Source organism: Xylocopa sonorina, chromosome 3, assembly GCF_050948175.1.
Source record: "Xylocopa sonorina isolate GNS202 chromosome 3, iyXylSono1_principal, whole genome shotgun sequence".
Lineage (NCBI taxonomy): Eukaryota > Metazoa > Arthropoda > Insecta > Hymenoptera > Apidae > Xylocopa > Xylocopa sonorina.
In genome coordinates this window covers 15,938,892-15,957,694 of record NC_135195.1, presented here as the reverse complement: position 1 = coordinate 15,957,694, position 18,803 = coordinate 15,938,892, and the positions used below count along the sequence as shown (strand labels likewise).

The window sequence follows — 18,803 nt, the reverse complement described above, 5'->3', positions numbered from 1 at the left end:
TCAGTGTTCTCGAGAAGATGCTCTCGTTGACCTTAATGGATGGTGGGCCCAGGAACGACGATTTCCCGCGTGGAAATTAGCTCGTGGAAAAGGGACAGGGGCAACAAACGGTGGCGCGCGATATTACCAACCGGGCATCGCGAACGGGGGTGGCTCGGATGGGGGTTATCGGGAAAGCTGGCACTCCAATCAATGCAAATCAAATCGAGAGCCGTGAATACGAAAGCGTATAGTCAAATCAAGCGAATAAAAGCTTCATGAATGTAAAAGACTGGGTGAATGCGAGCGGCGCGAGCCAATCTGGTAATGCGTCTTCTGCACCCCCCTGGCGCCCACTCCGCCCCCTCAGGCCCCACTTAACCGACCGCCAGGGTAAAAAGTACACCCGCACCGAATATTGCGTTACGCTCGACGTCGATGGACGACGCGTTTAAAAATATATCGCTCCTTCCATCCGCCAGCTGGTCGATGCTCGTTCCTGCCGATTTTTAGGGGTTAACGAGACCCCGCGCGAGTTCTGTCTTCGCAGAGACGACGAGTGAGGTAATCACAGTGAACTGGAATTTATTTTACGTTACGTGGTTATTCAGTTTTCTAAAGACACTATTTTTGAGATCTTGGTACTCAGATATCTTTGTCGAGTAAGGTTTCGAGCGGATCCAGCGACTTGCTTCCCTCTTGCGTTGAATCGTACCCATCGCTCGCATCGTAAATGGATTTTCCGTTCGATTTTCTGGTTTCTACTTGCTCGTAGTACTCTTTAAACGACACGGGGGACAATTAAAAGAAACATCTATGGTATGTATATCACGATCGTACCATTTTCAGGTTTATATTTTAATCCATCCATCTGGGACACTTTAAAATCTTTCTTGCTCTCAATGTTGTAATTTCTTGACAGTACACGTTGAGCTGACGACAAATATTAAACATTTAATCTAACTTCATTCAATGCTGATTGGTTAGTTGGGTTTTAAATTTGTGAACGCGTAAAAAAGAGGAAGATTCGTTTACCACGAACTTGAAACCGAGGCAAGGAATGTCGCAGCATATTTCGATAATTCGACACGATCGCGCTTACTTCCTTTGCACAGGAATTTTTCTCGATTTTAGAAGGTTCATCAAACATTCGAACGTTTCGCACGCGACAATTAAAACGAAACTGTCCTCTGAACGGTCATCTGGCGCTCGTGGCCATACAAGGGCAGGTGATCTCGGCCTGGTCGGTGCAATAAAAATTTGACGCGATCGTCCAGCATCTCGCGGCGAAGAAAAACGTTGGTGGACGCTTAGCAGGGCGGGCGGGCAGCGAGCTCGAGTTTACGACTCGCGCTACGCGAAGGGCGAAAGGGACGACAGCGAAACTCGTTATTATCCGACCGTACTTCTTCGTGGCGTCCACGATGGCGACGGCCGTCCGCGCGCCAGCTCCACCACGGGCCACTTTCAGACCATAAAGAGACAAAGGAGCGTTCGCTCTTTCCCCCGTTGCAACAAGCAGTAAACTCTCATTTTCGCGACGGCGAACGAGCGTTCCTTGGCGTCGCGAGAGTAAGAGAGACAGTGGTGGATGGCAGCGTTCGCCAGCGAGACGATGGATGGCCCCTCGTGGCCATCCGCATCACAGAGTTCGGGGTTGGAACCGAGCGACTTCGATTTCGCGAGAACCATCGACGATTCCCGTTTCTCTAACCCGTGGCGAACTTCACGACTCGTTCGAGACCAACAGAGCAGTGCATCGCGTGTCTACCTTCAGTCACCTCTCACGAAGACCAGGGGGTGGGTTTTCGGACGGTGGTAACGATGGTCACTGGTGAATACCAAGCGAATGGACAACGCTGGCGTGGTTATAGTTCAGTCTTTCTGGACTTGTTGGATGCGAACTAAGAGAGAGGATTCTGTGGAAGAGATCGGATTCGATAGATACTTCGTGTGGAGGCTGGAATGTTTTTTAGGGGTCAAGTGTTGTTTCGCATCGATTAGCCCTTCAGATTATGAGTTACAATTCGTGTTCTCGATTGATTTTAGGGAAAAGTGTCTGTCTTTTTTTCTGTTTCGACTCGAATAACAGGAATGTGTAATCATAAGAGAGAGAGAGAGAGTAGTCGTGTACATCAGAAATGCGAAGCATCAGAGGCGCGACAGGAGGGGCTCAGAGGCGTCATTTTAAGGGCGTTTCGAGGATGTTTCGAAGTAGCGTGAACGGTGTTTCGGGCAGTGGACGGTGCCTAAGCGTGACATAAATCCTCGCTGAGCTGGACGTGCTCCTGCGTGCTCGAAAAGAGGCACTTACGTATGCGCAAATGCAGAACGCGCTATGCCACGAGCCGCCACCCTCGTTCCTTTTCGCCGGATTTGGCTGAATACTCGCGACGTTGCATCGTCTTGCCGTGGTACCCAGCCAACCTCGAAACGCGACTTGAGAACGGCACTTGTGGAAATTTCGAACGAACTCCAAAGATCGCTACGCGAAAACGACTATCATCGCGTCGTTCGATAGCTTTTTTCGAAAGGTGGAAAGTTAACAGGCGATTTAGCGCTTTGAAGCATCGTTGCGGTTAAAAGACGCGCGAATGGGTGGCAGCTCTATTATAATTTCAAAACGGAGCTAATCTCGTTTTAATGACAGGGTTCCGCGTGCTCGACGAATGATGAAGTGTCAAATTGGACGCTGGGAGGGGCGTTGTTTTCTTGCGACCAAAGTGCCAACCGTGATGCATTCTGCGAGCTGATTTTTAATTAGCGCCGAATCCTGCCCCTTGAACAAAGTCTCCGTGGCATCCTCCGTTGCATCTGTCATTAACGATGGTCTCTAACCGTGGAAAACCCATCGCCAGGTGGCACTCGTCCAACCCACTTTCCCTACCTTTCCTATTTTCTCACGCGTTCCACTCAGGGGTGGTTATTTCCAAAAGTAATTGGAAAAGAGGATAAAATTCAGTACGAAAAGAAACTATTTATTTACATTTTACATTTTGCCATGGTCCCTTCTCGTTACTTTCTTAAACAATTCAAGGTTTACTTACAGATACCTGAATTCCTTCTTCTCGCGTGTCTAATAATTTTTAAATCCCACCAGGAAGCGCACATTTTACAGCTAACAAACGCTTAGATCGTGCAAGAACAAGACGCACGCTTCGAGCGTCCATCCAGAGGGACCTCGGTTCCATTTCAACTGGAAAATACATCGCGTAGCGTGCGATGCTCCACACGCGAGTGAAAATCACGCGTGCACACGAGCTTAGCGAGCTTTCGTACAATGTTTCGTCCCATGTCGTGCCCTCGAGGAAGGGCTGCGTGCCACTCGGTTGCATGGAAATGTATCCCACCTCGCTACACTCCTCCTCCCTCTTACGCCTTCTTTTCCCATGGGACCCGATGCTCCTTTTGCGCCGCGTGAAACAGTTTCACCCGTTTCGTGTTTAGCCTCTATTAATTGACGCTTCTCCCGAGCGACGCGCGCGGCGCAGGGTTTAACTGCGGGGCGTGGAATTTCTCTTTGGCGAGCGGTCGCCATTTCTTTCGCCGACCAGCCCGTATACAAAAACTATTCGCTCTCTGTTATTCGAGTGATTACACGGTGCGAAATCCGGCGAGAGGGCTGGCGAACGAACGAGCCGAGTGCGCGATCGCGCGCTCTCCGCCAGAGCACATAAACCAACGACCGAGGCGAAACGGCACCGCGATCGTTTTCACGATCGAGCACACCAGGATGCGGGGGTATACTGGCAACATCTCAGAGCCGGCATCGAGCGGCTCGATCGACGTCGCGAGGCGGCTTAGCAGCGGAGCCCCCAGCTCGGGGTACGCAGCTCCGCGAGCGTACACGTAGAAATACGATTACGAGTTCCCCGGGTAACGTTCACGGGCCGCCATAAACAGCGTAACAAGTCAGGTGGAGGACGGTGGTGAGCCACGATCGCCGCGGCGCAGACACCGCTGGCAGCCCCGGGACCCACGGGATATCCGCGCCGTTTCCTCCCCCGGATCGTTTCCGCGCGAAATCTCGGCTGCCATTAATTCCACCGCGGCCGACAGGTCACTCGAGTAGAACGGCCCATTACAGATATTACCTGGCCTTCCAATCGAAATAATTATTATTGTTGTTTGCTTTTGAGCGCTGGAGTCGCGCGCGAGCGAGCGTCCCTCGCCTTCTCCCTCTTCCATTGGCCGTTCGCGCGAGGCGTACCAACAGCATCGCAACCCTGGCCCGCTCCTCGAGCGTCGAGGTCGAGACCCAGGGGTTGACCGGCAATTTCACGCGGGATTTATTACCGATCACCGATACCAGAGCTCTCCACGCCTTTCCTCGCGACGCCCGTATCGAATTGGGATCGGAGCTGCGCGCCTATCGGCGACGAGGAGTCCTCAGGGCCTCTCTGGGGGTTGGTACGCGGGACCGCACGCGGGGTCAGAGTCTAGAGGTAGGCGCAATAAATATTGAGGGGATGCGCTGATCGAGACGCTTGATGCGTTCCCTGGGACTGGTTGCCAGTTGTTTTTAACCCTTCTCTTGGTTGGTTTTGTGTATCGTATCCATACCTGATATCGCGGTCTTCTTCATTCGAGGTGAGCGTAATTATTTTGTCAACGAGACAGGATTTTTGATGAAGCTGTTTTACAGAGATTTCTTCTTGGTTACCAGTGAACTATCGGTTCGAGATGGTTACACAAGTTTGCATGCGAGGAGTAGGAAGGACTCGGGGTTCTCACGTTCGCGTGCAACGCAGGAGGACCTCGAGTGGCATCGACGACGGGACGAGAACTATCGAAATCGTATGGAAGAGGAGGAGGGAGAAGGAGTCAGAGACAAACAAAAAGGTGGCGGAAGGTTTGCAAATAGGGCTGAAAGAAGCGTGGAAGCCTGGTTCCTTCGGTCGAGACCGAGCCAGATACCTTAAATACAGGTCACGCGTGTTCCTCCGCGTCCGACTCGTTTCCTTCTGCGAGCCACGGCTCCTTCGTCGTGTTTACCTGCTGTCCGCGTGTACAACGGTCGTCGTTAGAAGGGTTCCACGGTTGCCTCTGCCCGCCATTTTCTGCCTCCAGGTTCGAGCCTGGCAAAGGGGAGGGCCGGCTGTACCGACGCGTTCTCTCGTTTCGGAATTCGGTACAGAGTTCGAGAGCGGACGGCCTCGAGAGGGAGAGAGCGGAACGGTGGGAATGACGGCTGTAACCATTCGAATTATTATACTAATCGAGGATCTCGCGTGCGCTCGCGGGACCAGGATGTGCTCTGCGCCACGAATTCTTCCGTTCGAACTGCCCACGGAGCAGACCGCGGAATTACTGAAATTACCAAACGCGCTACCACTTTCTTGGTCACAATCTTGGTCGATAACCGTGTCCCTTGTCTCGTTACTCGTCGATTTCTTCATCCGCTCGTTCGAACGATACTCTTTATCTCCATCGAAAATACTTGCACGCGCAATTTGAACGTTTCGATTAAACGCATTGCCACGATACACTTTCCTCGATTATCTAACGACTTTTAAACGATACGATACACTTACTCAACCAGCTGAACCTTCGCTCTCAACTAGTCCTATTTCATAGCAACGCGCTAGACGTATCCTCGAGCCAATCAATTACGATCAATAATCGCGGAGGTGCTCGTAAACCAGCGAGCGGGGAGCCATTAATTAGCCGTAAATAAATACCAGCGCCGAATAACACGAAAAAGGAACGCGGCGGTTTATTAAGCGGCGCGGCGCGCACGGTCCCCGTTTCATTAGGCTCGCGCGCGGGCACAAAGCAGGCCTCTACGCCCGGTCGCAAGAAAAGTGGGCACGATTACAAGGAAACCACCTGCAACGGCTCGCGAGGCCGGATCGCCGTGAGCGAAAGCTACACGCGTGAAAAGTGCATCCATTCTCGGCGGCTTATCGCGCCACCACCAGCAACACTACATCCATTACGGCCGTCGCGGTGTTGGTAACGCTACATCAATTCCCTGGTAACCCGCCACGTCCTTCGGCTCGGACGAACCACGTCCCACCGCGCGAAATCTAGGATCTTCCCCTATCAATCGCGCGAACGATGGCGCGCGCGTAAATCAACGCGCAGGATCACCGCGGCCGACATCGAACCCGGCAATTATCAGGAGGAAACCGCGATACGTCGCTGCGTCGCGGACTTAGAACAGTGTGCATCAAAAATACGCGTCCACTGAAACCTACCGCTATGGTTTTCAAATCGTTCTATGGCGGTCCTTCGACACTTTTGTCGCTAGAAGGACATCGATATTCAAAATTTTTCACTCTCGTCTAAGGCAGAGTCTGATGAGTTCCACTCGTTTTCTTCCATTTCATCCTCTTTTAGCAATCTACAGGTTTGTTGATACAGATGATAGCGCAGTCATCTCGCATTCTATGGCGACCCATCAACATTCTTTTCACTAGAGGGACATTGATATTCACAATTTCTCATTCTCGTTTAAAACAGAGTTTGATGAGTCCCACTCGTTTTCTTCCATTTCATCCTCTTTTAGCAATAATCGAACGCGAAGAAACGCGCTTCAGTTCTAATTTTGCAATCTACAGGTTTGTTGATACAGATGATAGCGCAGTCATCTCGCATTCTATGGCGACCCATCAACATTCTTTTCACTAGAGGGACATCGATATTCACAATTTCTCATTCTCGTCTAAGGCAGAGTCTGATGAGTCCCACTCGTTTTCTTCCATTTCATCTTCTTCTAGCAATAATCGAACGCGAAGAAACACGCTTCAGTTCTAATTTTGCAATCTACAGGTTTGTTGATACAGATAATAGCGCAGTCATCTCGCATTCTATGGCGACCCATCAACATTCTTTTCACTAGAGGGACATCGATATTCACAATTTCTCATTCTCGTTTAAAACAGAGTCTGATGAGTCCCACTCGTTTTCTTCCATTTCATCTTCTTTTAGCAATAATCGAACGCGAAGAAACGCGCTTCGGTTCTAATTTTGCAATCTACAGGTTCGTCGATACAGAAGACTCTGCAGTCATCTCAATTGCAATTATACGCGAAAAAGAGTTCAAAACAGACGCGCGTAACCTGCGTCGAAGCGATTACCCCTCGAAAAGTTCGCGCACGATTTCGTGCGGAAAGATTCGCCAGGTACCATACCCATCTGTCCCTCTGACCGGTGGGAACGAGCCCGCCGTCTCGAGGACGCCTCGAAGCCCTGGACGCTCGGTCGAACCGTTCCACCGTCCGCAGGGGCAGCCATTATATAGTAGTAAATATCGTAACGACCAGCCACGAGCGTGCTGGCTAACGCGCGGCCGCTAAACGCGAGTAATTATGTAATTGCCGAAGAATTACTTACGATGGACCCGCGTACCCGTCATTCAGTGACATTCCGTACTTTTTACGAGCCACTGAGTGGCGGGTCGTTGTCTCTCGCCCTGGTGTACCGACTCTGTTTCCTCGTCTCCACCCCCTCTGTCTCGCTTCCGCCAGTGGACCCGCTGTTTCTCTCGCGTGATATTCCAACATTCGAGTCGCAGCTGCTCTCTCCGTGAGTTGCAACCGACTCTGGTTCTTCGCCCTTGGTTTAATACCGCGGAGGCAGTTTTCTAATCTCGAGTCTGCGGATCGTGAGAGACGCGGAGATGCGTTTTACCGCGCAAGAAATGGAGAGACGCGATCAGAGTCCTATGGGGTTCGTTTCTCGCAGGAACGAACGCGTTTCGCGTCTTCTTGGGGGTTGACAGACTCAATTAAACTCGCGCGACGACTGCTTCGTTCGAAAATCCAAAGCAAGATAACGCTGGTGTAAAATTGAATTGAACTTTGCCAGGGATGTTCGTAGAGCAATGTTTCTTCGACAAGAACCGAGGAAGCTATTAACGCGCCGCGAGGACTTACTTTTTATTCTCGATCGACGAAGAAGTCGCGAGAGCCGCGCGCACAGCCAACAGCGAGGCGGTCGCCGCTCGAACGGCCATTAATTCACCGTGGAACCGTATTGCGCGTTGATTACAGCTTCCGCGCAAAAATGCCCGGGCACTTTGCGCCGCCGTCTGTGTCCGATTAGCGAGTACAATGGTTCGCGCGTACTTAAGCCAGCCGCGATACCATCGACCCTTTTCGCGAGAGGACTCCGCCGGCAATTTTACCGTCACACCCGTGCCCGCCGCGGTTGATGCATTAGCGCGATTATGGAGGCCCAATTTGTTGCTGTTGCGGATAACGGGCCGGCTATCGCCTGGCCACGATCGGCCGCTTTCTGCACGCGAAACTGCCACGCGCACACGCGCACGCTTATGATTACGTCCTGTCGCACGATGCCTATCCATCGGGATTTCCCTCCACGGTTAAACGTGACCGCCCTCCTCGCTTTTTCGTCGCGACTCTGCCTCGAATCGAAATCCGTTCGATCGTACCGCGTTGCGAAAATAGTTTCGAGGGGTTAATGAATGGTGGTTGATTGATCTTCTCTGATTTTATGGTGTACGATAGTACTAACGTTCATTCTATTCTGTGAGACAGTTTGAGTTGAGTAATTTTGGTTAGTCGATTCTTTTGGTTGAGAAGTACTAGGTGGAAGAGAGTTTTTGGAGGTTCGAGAAAAGCGAAATGTGCTGCGTGGTTAATGGATACGATTAAAAGCAATTAATTGGAAGGAACGAGGCAGTGGATCGTGTATCTTGTTTTCGTCTTCAGGCTTGGGAATGAAATCACGGTCATCTTGGTTTGGATGATCGATACGGTGATTGTTCGTTAATGATTCCTAGCAGGTGCCTTGGTAAACCCGTTCAGGGTAGGGAGCAGGTTTTCGATCAAATAATACGGGTCCCTCGACGTATATATTTTTCTTCAATTTCGCGAATGGTACGTAACCTTATGCTTCTTCTCGTCAATTATGATCTGAGATCGAACACGGACAGCTTTATTACCTTTCCGTCTTGGTGTGGTGGCACACTGGGCTGTCTGTAAGCCACGCGTAACACGAAACATGAAATCTTATTGGCAATGCACGAGTGGTACAGAATATCGTACATCCTTTTCCATCACCAAGCAGTGATTCATTTTTCGTAAATTCCCACGACAGACAAAAACCCGTGCATCGAAAAAAGAGTAAACGGTAGGATCGTCGAATGTGTCAACAATGAAGCGTAAAAATCGCTGGTCCCAGGTTCTCCAACAAAGGACAGTCCGGTGAACGAACCTGGCCCAAAGGAATCGCGTGTCTTTAACCGATCCCGTCGCAAAAGAAGCGAAAATCGCGTCCCCAAGATCGATGGTCGAGCGGTGAGATTGTCGCGTTGCACACAGTGCGTCCCATAACGAAATTGCTACCCCACCTTTTCTCTTCTCTCACCTCAAACTGTCTCTCTGTAACTCGAATTGTACTCTTGAGTAAGGACAGTTTCTTCCATTGTGTCGCCTTCGTTATCGAGGAAACGAGGATGCTAATTAAATCGGCCTGACAAGTCATTGGTGCCAGATGGCTGGACGCATCGCGTGCAGTGTCACTCCAGCTGACGCGCAGGTCGCACCGGAAAAGCTCTGCGGTTGACCAACGATTCTCCGAGATTTTGCTCGAATCTCGACCGCAGTGTCGTCCACTTTGACGATTCTCCTTTATAAGACAGTGGACCATGCTTGAGAGAGTTCGTAACGATACGACAACGTGAAGAAAGCAGAAATAGTACAATACACAAATTCATCCACGTTTCATCGCCTTGCTTTTTCAATCTCCAGTCTCGCGAATCTTCATAATTTATCGTGCTGTCTTCGAGAAGCAAAATTTTTTCTATTCGCGAAATTTAATGCCTGTAAAGCAGAAATAGATCTCGCTGGAATATTGGACGCTTAGAAAGTCTGTTATTTCCTGAAGAAGAGTGCATTGAGACGCGTGGGACGTTACTCGACAAGCCTGTCAGAGAGTAAACGAAAAAGAAGGAGTCGAAATTGAACGATCGTCCCGTTCCAGGCGGATTCGATTTAAACGTCCGGCTGACCGGAACCCTCGCCCCGCCAGGGCAATTATTACCATCACACTTGTTCGCGGGTGCCTCCTTAAAACAAATACCACTATTTCATCAGCGCCTGTACCCCCGGTCCGCGGCGCATCGCTCGGTTATCCCCGATCGTTAAAATCAAGCCCGTGCCTCGAATTTTAATAAGGCGGGAGCGGGGCGAGCGCGCGCGAGCCGCCCGTCAACCTATAAATTGATTTACAAGTGAGTTTCTCTCGTCAAGCGGTCCGTTTCAATCTTCGTACGCGCCACGTCGTTCGTCGGTAAACATCGTGCCGGCCGCCTTTTAATTTGCCAGCGAAAATCCCGGCCATCCGGCCGGATATTCCTTCCGCGGGCGTAATACCCGAGCCCCACGGCCGTTCCACCCAAGATTGCTGCAATCTAACCGAGGCGCACTTCGATCGCGAATTAATTCCGAATTTAGTGTCGATTTATGTCTGCCCTCGTTTTCGTTTCTTTGGTCGGCCCCTTGGTCAGCCTGGCACGCACGTGGACCGTTGGAGAACGCCAGAGTTGGCGAACGGAACCTCGCGCTGGACTTGGTACCGCTTAATCTGACCGTGGCGCACTTCGATCGCGAATTAATTCCGAATTTAGTGTCGATTTATGTCTGCCCTCGTTTTCGTTTCTTTAGTCGGCCCCTTGGTCAGCCTAGCACGCACGTGGACCGTTGGAGAACGCCAGAGTTGGCGAACGGAACCTCGCGCTGGTCTTGGTACCGCTTGATTTGATCGTGGCGCTGCGTGGACGATCGTTGGTACCGGAAGTATGGTACCGCGTAGCGTTCGTTCGTCGACGTTTCGTAATGATTGCAGATTAGTTCGTGTATGACAGTAGGAATGGATATATTTCGTTGACGAGTGCTTTTGGCTGGGTTCACTGATCGGTTCTTGAAATTCCCAGCAATATTTTGCGAGAGAGATTCATATAATTAGTCGCTTCCTTATGCGCTGGATGTTTCGCGAAAACGAAGCTGCGTTATTATTATTAATATTATTTCGCGTTCCTCGTTTTAGTAGCCGCGGCAATTATCTCCTCCCCGATGCTCGAATGCTTCCTCTGAATTATAAAAATCTCTGTCCACCGTAATTACAACCTACGCGGCGGTAATAACGATTTTTTGCTCCGTGGAAATTTGTCATAAATGGAAGTTGCCCGCGAAATAACGCCGGTGAACAAAGTTGAATTTTAGCAGCAGTTAATCCGAAGTGGCTAGATAAGGTGGTCCCCATAACGGTCCGACTAATTGCGAGCCGGGGCCCGTTCTTTACGACCCCCTAATTACACAGGATGTCATTTAATCGACGGCGACGCGAGGTGATTTAAACCCATTCGACGGGTTTTTCACCACGGAATCACACTATTTTCGTATCGACGTCGTCGTGACCGTCGTTAAATTTGCATATCGTATCAAGCAGCTGATCGTTCGAACACTACGACTGTTCTTTCGTTAAGCGTGTCAAGATGCGTTCACATCGGCTCTAGACCACTACTAAGAATAGAACCCTCGCCGCTGACGTCTAATTCACGGTTAAATCTAGCCACTCTGCAAGTAATTATTCATCATTTTGCGTCTGCACACGCCCCGCGTTACTATGTCTACAGTTTCCTAGGCGTATGAATAGATTTCCAATAAACGTCGCAAAAATGTAACAAGTTCTCGTGGAACAGCCTGCATCCGAGAACTGTAACGCTTCCTTTTCTCGCGTCTACGAGCCTCGAAGCGATCGTCGAGAAAGTGATGGAGAAATTTTATCGAGCGTTCTCTAATGGATCCACTTTTTCGATCGTTCGCAGTACAAACGGAACTGAAGACGCAGCTCGCAAAGGAAACACGATGTTTGTCGTTTTAACGTCGATTTCATACGAGGGACGCGGTAACGATCGTCCAGCGTGACGCAAACGAGACACCCCGTATATGCCTGCGCGCGAACGTGTTAACGATCGCGTAATAACGATAAAGGTGGGCAAGACTGTTACCATTAATGACCGTTAGGCTCGTTCCGGACGGTATTAAAACTGCCTCATTACGAGAATGAAGACGCGCCTTCCGCGGGGACCGCCTGTCGCCACCGATTTCGCACGTTCTCCACCCATTTTCGTCTGAGCGGAGAATGCTCGTGCCTATATCCTGGAAAACGAGCTGGGACCTCTCGCTCGCTTTAATTTCCTCGCCGGAACCTGATTACCGTCGAAAGGAGTCGTCGTGGGAATATGGAAATTTCTTACGAGACGGCAGGAACTCGATTTCCTGTCGCTAAAGGACCGTGCGGCGAGGGACGTCGGTTTAAGGTCGTTCGTTCGACGTTTCAACACTCTCGCAGCGTAGAAACGCGTTGGACATTTTACCAGATAAACGATTCCTTCCACTGCGATACCACAATGGAAGTATACTCTCTCTCTATCCTTTGAAATTCGACTTAACACGCGATCTCAAAGACATATCAACAACTAAACGTAAAAAAATTCCTACACTTCAATTTACAGGATAATATAATATATAAACGATCAATGGAAACTTCGAAGCGCATGAAAAGTGATTAAAGAAAAGAATCAGCTTCCCGTTATTAAATTCAGAACTCGTCGTTCAATGTCAGAAGCGACGATCTTTAGTAACGGCGACGATTAGAGGCGCAACGGCAGCCTGGATCGAGGAGGCGCGGATCGATGGAGATCCCGTAGGGGCGATAAGGGGTTGCGCCGCTCGTGGATCCTGCGAGCTGTGGCGCGCCAGTCCGCTAGGCGGAGAGGCCGGATGGGACGCGACATGTGCACGACGCCGAAATTACCGTGTCGATTTTTATCTCCGCGTAGATACGACAGGGCGATATTCACGGTTCGACATGGAAGCTCGCCTGCGGCGTCTGATTAAACGACCGACCGGTCACGCTTCTAACGTGTATTTAGAGCGAGCCTCTGCACGCCGCGCACCCAGGTACCTGCTTGCACCGCGCCGATTAGCCACCAGGCGTATATCGTGTGTCTTCGATTGGGCGATGCAGTCTTTGTCGATCTCGCTAGATTTGATTCTTCGCGATTAGAATTGTAGACAGTTGCTCGCGAGAGGAGACAAAGAAATCGAGATTTTTGCAGGTTCGAGTCGATCTTTCGACTTAACGCACGTCGATCTCGTTCGATTTGGTTCTCTACGATTAGAATTTTAGACGTTTGCTCGCGAGAGATGACAAAGTAATCGAGATTTTTGCAGGTTGAATTTGATCATTTGGCTCAACGCATGAATATTCTATAAATGATCGAGATCGTGTCCGAGAGAAGATTTCAGAGGACCCCTCTGTTGGTGGTCCGAATTCAGTCGACTATATTTCACTACAGTTAAGAAGCTTGATTATCCGTGTATACGGTACATAATAATTGCCACTGATTTTTATAATGGAACCTGATTTCTCGATTACGTAACTGATTTCGACTAACTCGTACCAACCCCGACGATTAAATGGAAATCACCGGAGGAAGTAATTATTATATTTCTGCCCGGTTAAAAACGACCAGCGTAACCTTGCCTCGTATTCGTAATTAACAATTCCTAACTAACTTGGACGACCCTCGTTAACATTAAGCCTCGTTTAACACGGTTCAGACGAGGCGCTGTGGAGAACGACGATGTTACGAGGAGAGGGGTTGCCGCAACCTCGCGTATTCTTCGAGTTTAATTAGAACGGAAACCACCAAGGGATCGAAGAAAACGGCTAATCCGCCTCGTCGATAACGATCGACTGTTCGCAGGTGCCGTGACACGGCCGTTGAGCACACAACGAGAACCGACGCTCGCTCCCTTCGTCGAGGAAAAAGTGACAGGCTTCGATGGACACGTCCTTGTTGCGTGAACTCGGATAACTCGTTATAACTTTGTCGTTATCGCGGATCGCACGATGGGGTTATAATTGAAGGGTAATTTTCGCGAATGCGCGCGCTTCGAAGGCTGGTAATTTATTACACCCGAAACGAGAAGCGCCGCCGCCGTTACCTCGGGGCAGAATTTGGTAAACGGCCCCTTAAACGGGCCCCTCCGCACACTTGTCATTGCCGATCACCGCTCGCCTCTTCAATCTTCCCGCGGGTTCGTCCCGTTTTCCTGCTCCCCGTCTCGTCGACTCGCGTTCATTCTCGCTCCTTTATCGCTCGAGCGTGGTCCGTGCGCGGCTACCAAACGATCGTCCATCAATTCCTCTCGCTCGCTCCCGGGAGCGGATGAAATTCGTTATCCGAAATTCGCCACGGGTAATTATACCGAGATTACCGAAAATTAAGGGTCAACGTTGCCAGCGAATTTATTTAACTTTTTGTACTTTATAGATTGATGCGGAACGATTACTGTACTTTGTTTCATCCGGATACGAGTAACGAGTGGAGGATAATTGTCGAGGCACGAGCAACAAGATGCGGTTAACGTAACGGAGGAAATTGTTTGCATTTAAAAATATATAATCCCCCGTATACGTTTCGTTTATTACACGCCCGTCAATTTTCTCGTCCAATACTTCTGTGTCTGTAATTAAGTGATTATTGCCGCGCATCGAGAGTAATATCTGAAGATTCTATCGCGTCGCGGTATCGGGGATCGACGATAAGAAACGGCGATTTTTGCGAAACAATTACTGCGAATGTAAATGAACGTAACCGCGACTAAAAGTCCATTAGAGTATTCATCGAGGCAATAATCGATCGAGGGACGATCGAGTTTTCAGCGGCAATAATGCTATCCTTAGCCGAGTGCAATTTAAATTACCCGATCATTAAGGGCTCTGGCAAAAAAAACGCTGCTACGCCTCGACCATTCGAGCGATCTCGCCAGTAACCAGACCTGGTGCATTAAAAGTGAACAATAATCCAGCACGTTCGCCTCTCGTGCCAACAAAACTATTCCTTCTGTGCACTGAAAACCTTTTTAAACGAACCAGAAGAAATTGTCAATTAAAAAAGCAAATTAATATACGTACACGAACGAACGCGTACATTTCAGGGTGCGAGGATCGCGCGGAGAAGCGTCGAATCCGCAAGATCCATCGTCGCTTCCGGCGCGCGGCGTAGCGCATTGGCGAACGCGTCGAGAGGGATGGTCGTCGACGGGGGTGCGCGGGGAACGATGGGCGAGCCAGCGTGCACCAGAGAGACCGCCTTCACGCTCTTGCCACCGATTTTCTCGTTTTTGTCGCCTCGTCGACTGCCCTCCTCGTCCTCGTCTCGGCCCTTTCCCTCGTCCTCCCACGCTGCACCTGTCGCGCGCGGCTTCGAGAGGCGGCAGCGAGTACGTCCAGCAGGAGTGCGAGCAGGGTACGCGTTCCCGACGCCGCTCTCGTGGCCTCGCAGCCACGCTGGATCCATTTATCTCGCGCGTTCGCGGCCAGCCTTTTGTTTTTACGAGCACAGACTGGATTCTGCGGCTTCCACGTGCTGCGCGCGACGCTTGTGGAGAGAAAAGGATCGTCGAGGCGGTTGGATTCGATTGATACGGAATCTTTGAGTCGATGGTTGTTCGTTTGTATATTCTTAAGAATGTTGGACGAATCGTGCAGGGGTGAGATGTTGGGGGGTGTGATTGATCGTAGACGCTGTGGGTTATAGGGCGTACTAATTATAGTTTTAGATGCCACAGGTTACACTTTCATCATTTGCTTCCTCTGACAATGTCGATCTCTGCTTTTTGTTCGAGCGTGGTGGATTTATAAGATCGTTAACTGTCGATGAGACTGATACAAAGAGAAGGTGGAACATAGAAATGTTCTTTACTGATCAGAACACTAAGACTTTTACTGTTACTTACTTCCAACGTGGTTTTGTAAATGAAGATTGAACAGGATTGTTTTTACATCTGTCTAGTTTGAGTCAAAGATATTTGAAGTCTATAGCAGCAAGATTTCATTCCTGACTTCGTTCACCACGCGTTCATCACCAACGTTTTCCCTCCTCTGGTACCCACCCCGTTTCTAATCACGACTGATCTACGCGAGTCCTCGAACCGAACGATTCGATTTCGCGCGTACCCGTTATTAAACGGCCAGCTCGTACGTTAAACGGCTCCACGGAATCGAAGGTGCTAATCTAATCTGTCTGGCCGATTAAAGGGCCGGTGGCGAGGCGCAACGCACGAAACCATCCCGTGCCACCTCTGGCCCACTTGCAGGCCCAATTAACCATCCCCCTTTTCCCACCGCCATCAACCTCGCCGCAGTGGACCTAGCCAGGACACTTCTATCAGATCCCCCATAAATAATGGCGAACGTTCGACAAACCTCGCCAACTATGTAAAAATATTCGATCAACCCTTAATTTCTAACCCTGTATCATTGATTATTTGTCATTAACTATTGATGGTTGGTTCATCAGTGACCAGGAATGACTCAAGTCATTTTATAGTGGACGATACGATAGGACAAGAGTTTGCAGAGTGTTTCGATTGTTAATTAATGCGAATATCGCGATACTTTCGCTTGAAGTGTGACAAGAACAGTCGCACCCCTGACAGAGTGGCCTGTTAATTACCAGGGTTCGTTGTCAGTGGATTTATTTTTCGTTCGCGGCAGGAATTCGAGAACGGAAAGGTCGCTCGAGATTCCAGCGATCTTCCACCTTTTGGCCCCTCTTCTTTCTCCTCCTCTTCCTCTTCTTCTCGTTCCTCTCGAAGGTGTACGTTGGTTCGCGGCACGAGGATTGGTAGGCGTGCGCGTGCACGCCCGCGAGATCCCTGATAAACGAGCCGGCGTCCCTCGTTTCGAGAGGATTTCTTTCGCAGAAAACGAGGTCGAGCGTTCCGAGGTCGTAGGCGGGGTCGCCGGGTTTTTCGTTTTTCTCCGCTGCCTTTTGCGTCGAACGCAAAGCGACCTGCCACGCGGGAACCCGGTCCCTCGAGTTTAACGACCGGCGAACTGCTCGACCGCTCGCAGCGAGTCACTTCAGATCGCGACTCTCTGGACCTCGTCGATTAGTTCTTCCTTATTTTACTATCTTTCTTTTTATATCTTTATTTCAATTTACAATCGTTTATCGAAAATCAATGGCTCTTTGTTACGCGGTTCTGCAAAAATTTTATTCGTATCGACAGCGTGCAGGTTTCAAAGGTTTCCACGATCGATCGGATGGAACGAGATTTATTTGGAACGCCATCAGAAGGGAACCGTGGAACGTTCATGCTCGCGAAAACATAGGATTCCGTCGGAACAGCGGAATATTCGAATCGCTGCAACGTATCAGCTTGAATAGGAGCCGGATTTATTTATCCACGTCCATTAGGCCGTTCGAAAACAGGTGCCAAGGGTAACACGGTACGTAGATACAGAGTCTCGACTAATTTCGATAGGTATTTATTTTCATAATGATGAGTGTTCTTTATAATCGATCTATAATATCATACATCATATAGCATTCCGTTTATACATAATTACAATTGTAAATTCTGGTTCGCCCTTACGATTGGATAATTAGTTAGCTGGATTCGTCGTGGTGTCGCGAGCTGCCATCGTTTACTCTCAATAGTCGTTCCCGATTGTCCCGTGTCCGCGCCGCCGTTCTCAGCCGGGAAACAAACGGGTGGAAAAAAAGGAAATCGTCGGGCGCAGACGCGAGTACAAAAAAAAGAACCTGTTTACCGGCCCTGTCCGCTCGCTCTTCCGTCTCGCGGCCATTTTAGCCAGCACGCGGATGCTGGTCGCGCGTGCCTCGAACAATGGAAAACAAGGGTATACAACGTATGTACAACCGAGGAAAAAGAAAAGGAAACGATCGATCGATCGTCGCTCGAAACGTTCGAAAGAAGCATTTCTCGTTTTTCTTTCATCTTCTATTTTTTTTTTCTTTCAAGCCTTTCGTACGTGTGTTTGTCTCACTCTCTCTCTTTGTGTGTGTGTGTGTGCGCGTAGCTTTTTTCTTTTCTTTCGTTCACGATCGATCGACGATCGGCTACGATCGAACGACACGAGATCGTCCGATGATTTATGAAAAGGAAGTCTCCGCGGCAGTGCCCGCTACTGGCCGCTGGTACAGCGTGTGTTGTCGTGTAGGATCCCTAGGAAACAATAAATAAAATCTATCTATTCTCATTTATCTAGCGCGAGACGACGTCCGTCAGCTTTGATTCAGTGGTCGATCGGTGCCCCCCCCCTTGGCGTTGCTCGCCTCGACGATCCCGTCGGACCCCTCTTCTACTCTTTTCTACCCTTCGTTTCGCTGGTTAACGCGTTTACTGACGACGCTCTGGTGTACACGCTCTCGAAGTCCACCGTGTCGTCGAAGATCGTTTCGAGCGTGCAAACGAAACAAAAAAGGATCGTGCGTTGGGAAGAATAGGGTAAGAATTTTTGTTAGAACTCGTTGATACGTTCTACGACTCGATTTGTACAATTTAGACAGTTCTACGCTCGCGTTCAGAAGTGGTACAATGATTGCAAGAGTTTTTCCAAAAAACGGATGAAACGGAAGATCGATCCGCTCGTCAGTGAACGCGTAATCAGAATTCAAAAGCCACGAAGTCAACGCGATACCCCAGCCCGGATCGGTTCGCCAATACAAAACTATCGTCATCATCTCCGTTCCAGCGAGTGTTCCACCCCTCCCTCATCGCGTCGCATCGGTCGCGTCGAAGTAGCTTAATTGATTAATTACGCGATACATCGAAAAAAGGTACTATGTTTATATATACAGCAGTAGTAATTGATTACTGATTAAATAAGTGGCATATTTATACTAAACGTTACGTTTATCACAACGATGATAAAATCAGGCTGGAAGACCGAAACGAGGGCGCGTTCGATCATTCCAGTCGTCGCTCCATCTCTCGCCCCAACCTCGACACCCGTTCCGCCTCGTTCAG

The 18,803-nt window shown here is 49.7% G+C and overlaps 1 protein-coding gene across 1 annotated transcript in view; it reads left to right on the top strand.

Annotated features, from left to right (window-relative positions):
• Mob2 (MOB kinase activator 2) overlaps window positions 1-18,803 on the top strand; it is a 146,987-nt gene that overhangs the window by 103,005 nt on the left and 25,179 nt on the right. The gene's annotated exons all lie outside the window — the stretch shown is intronic.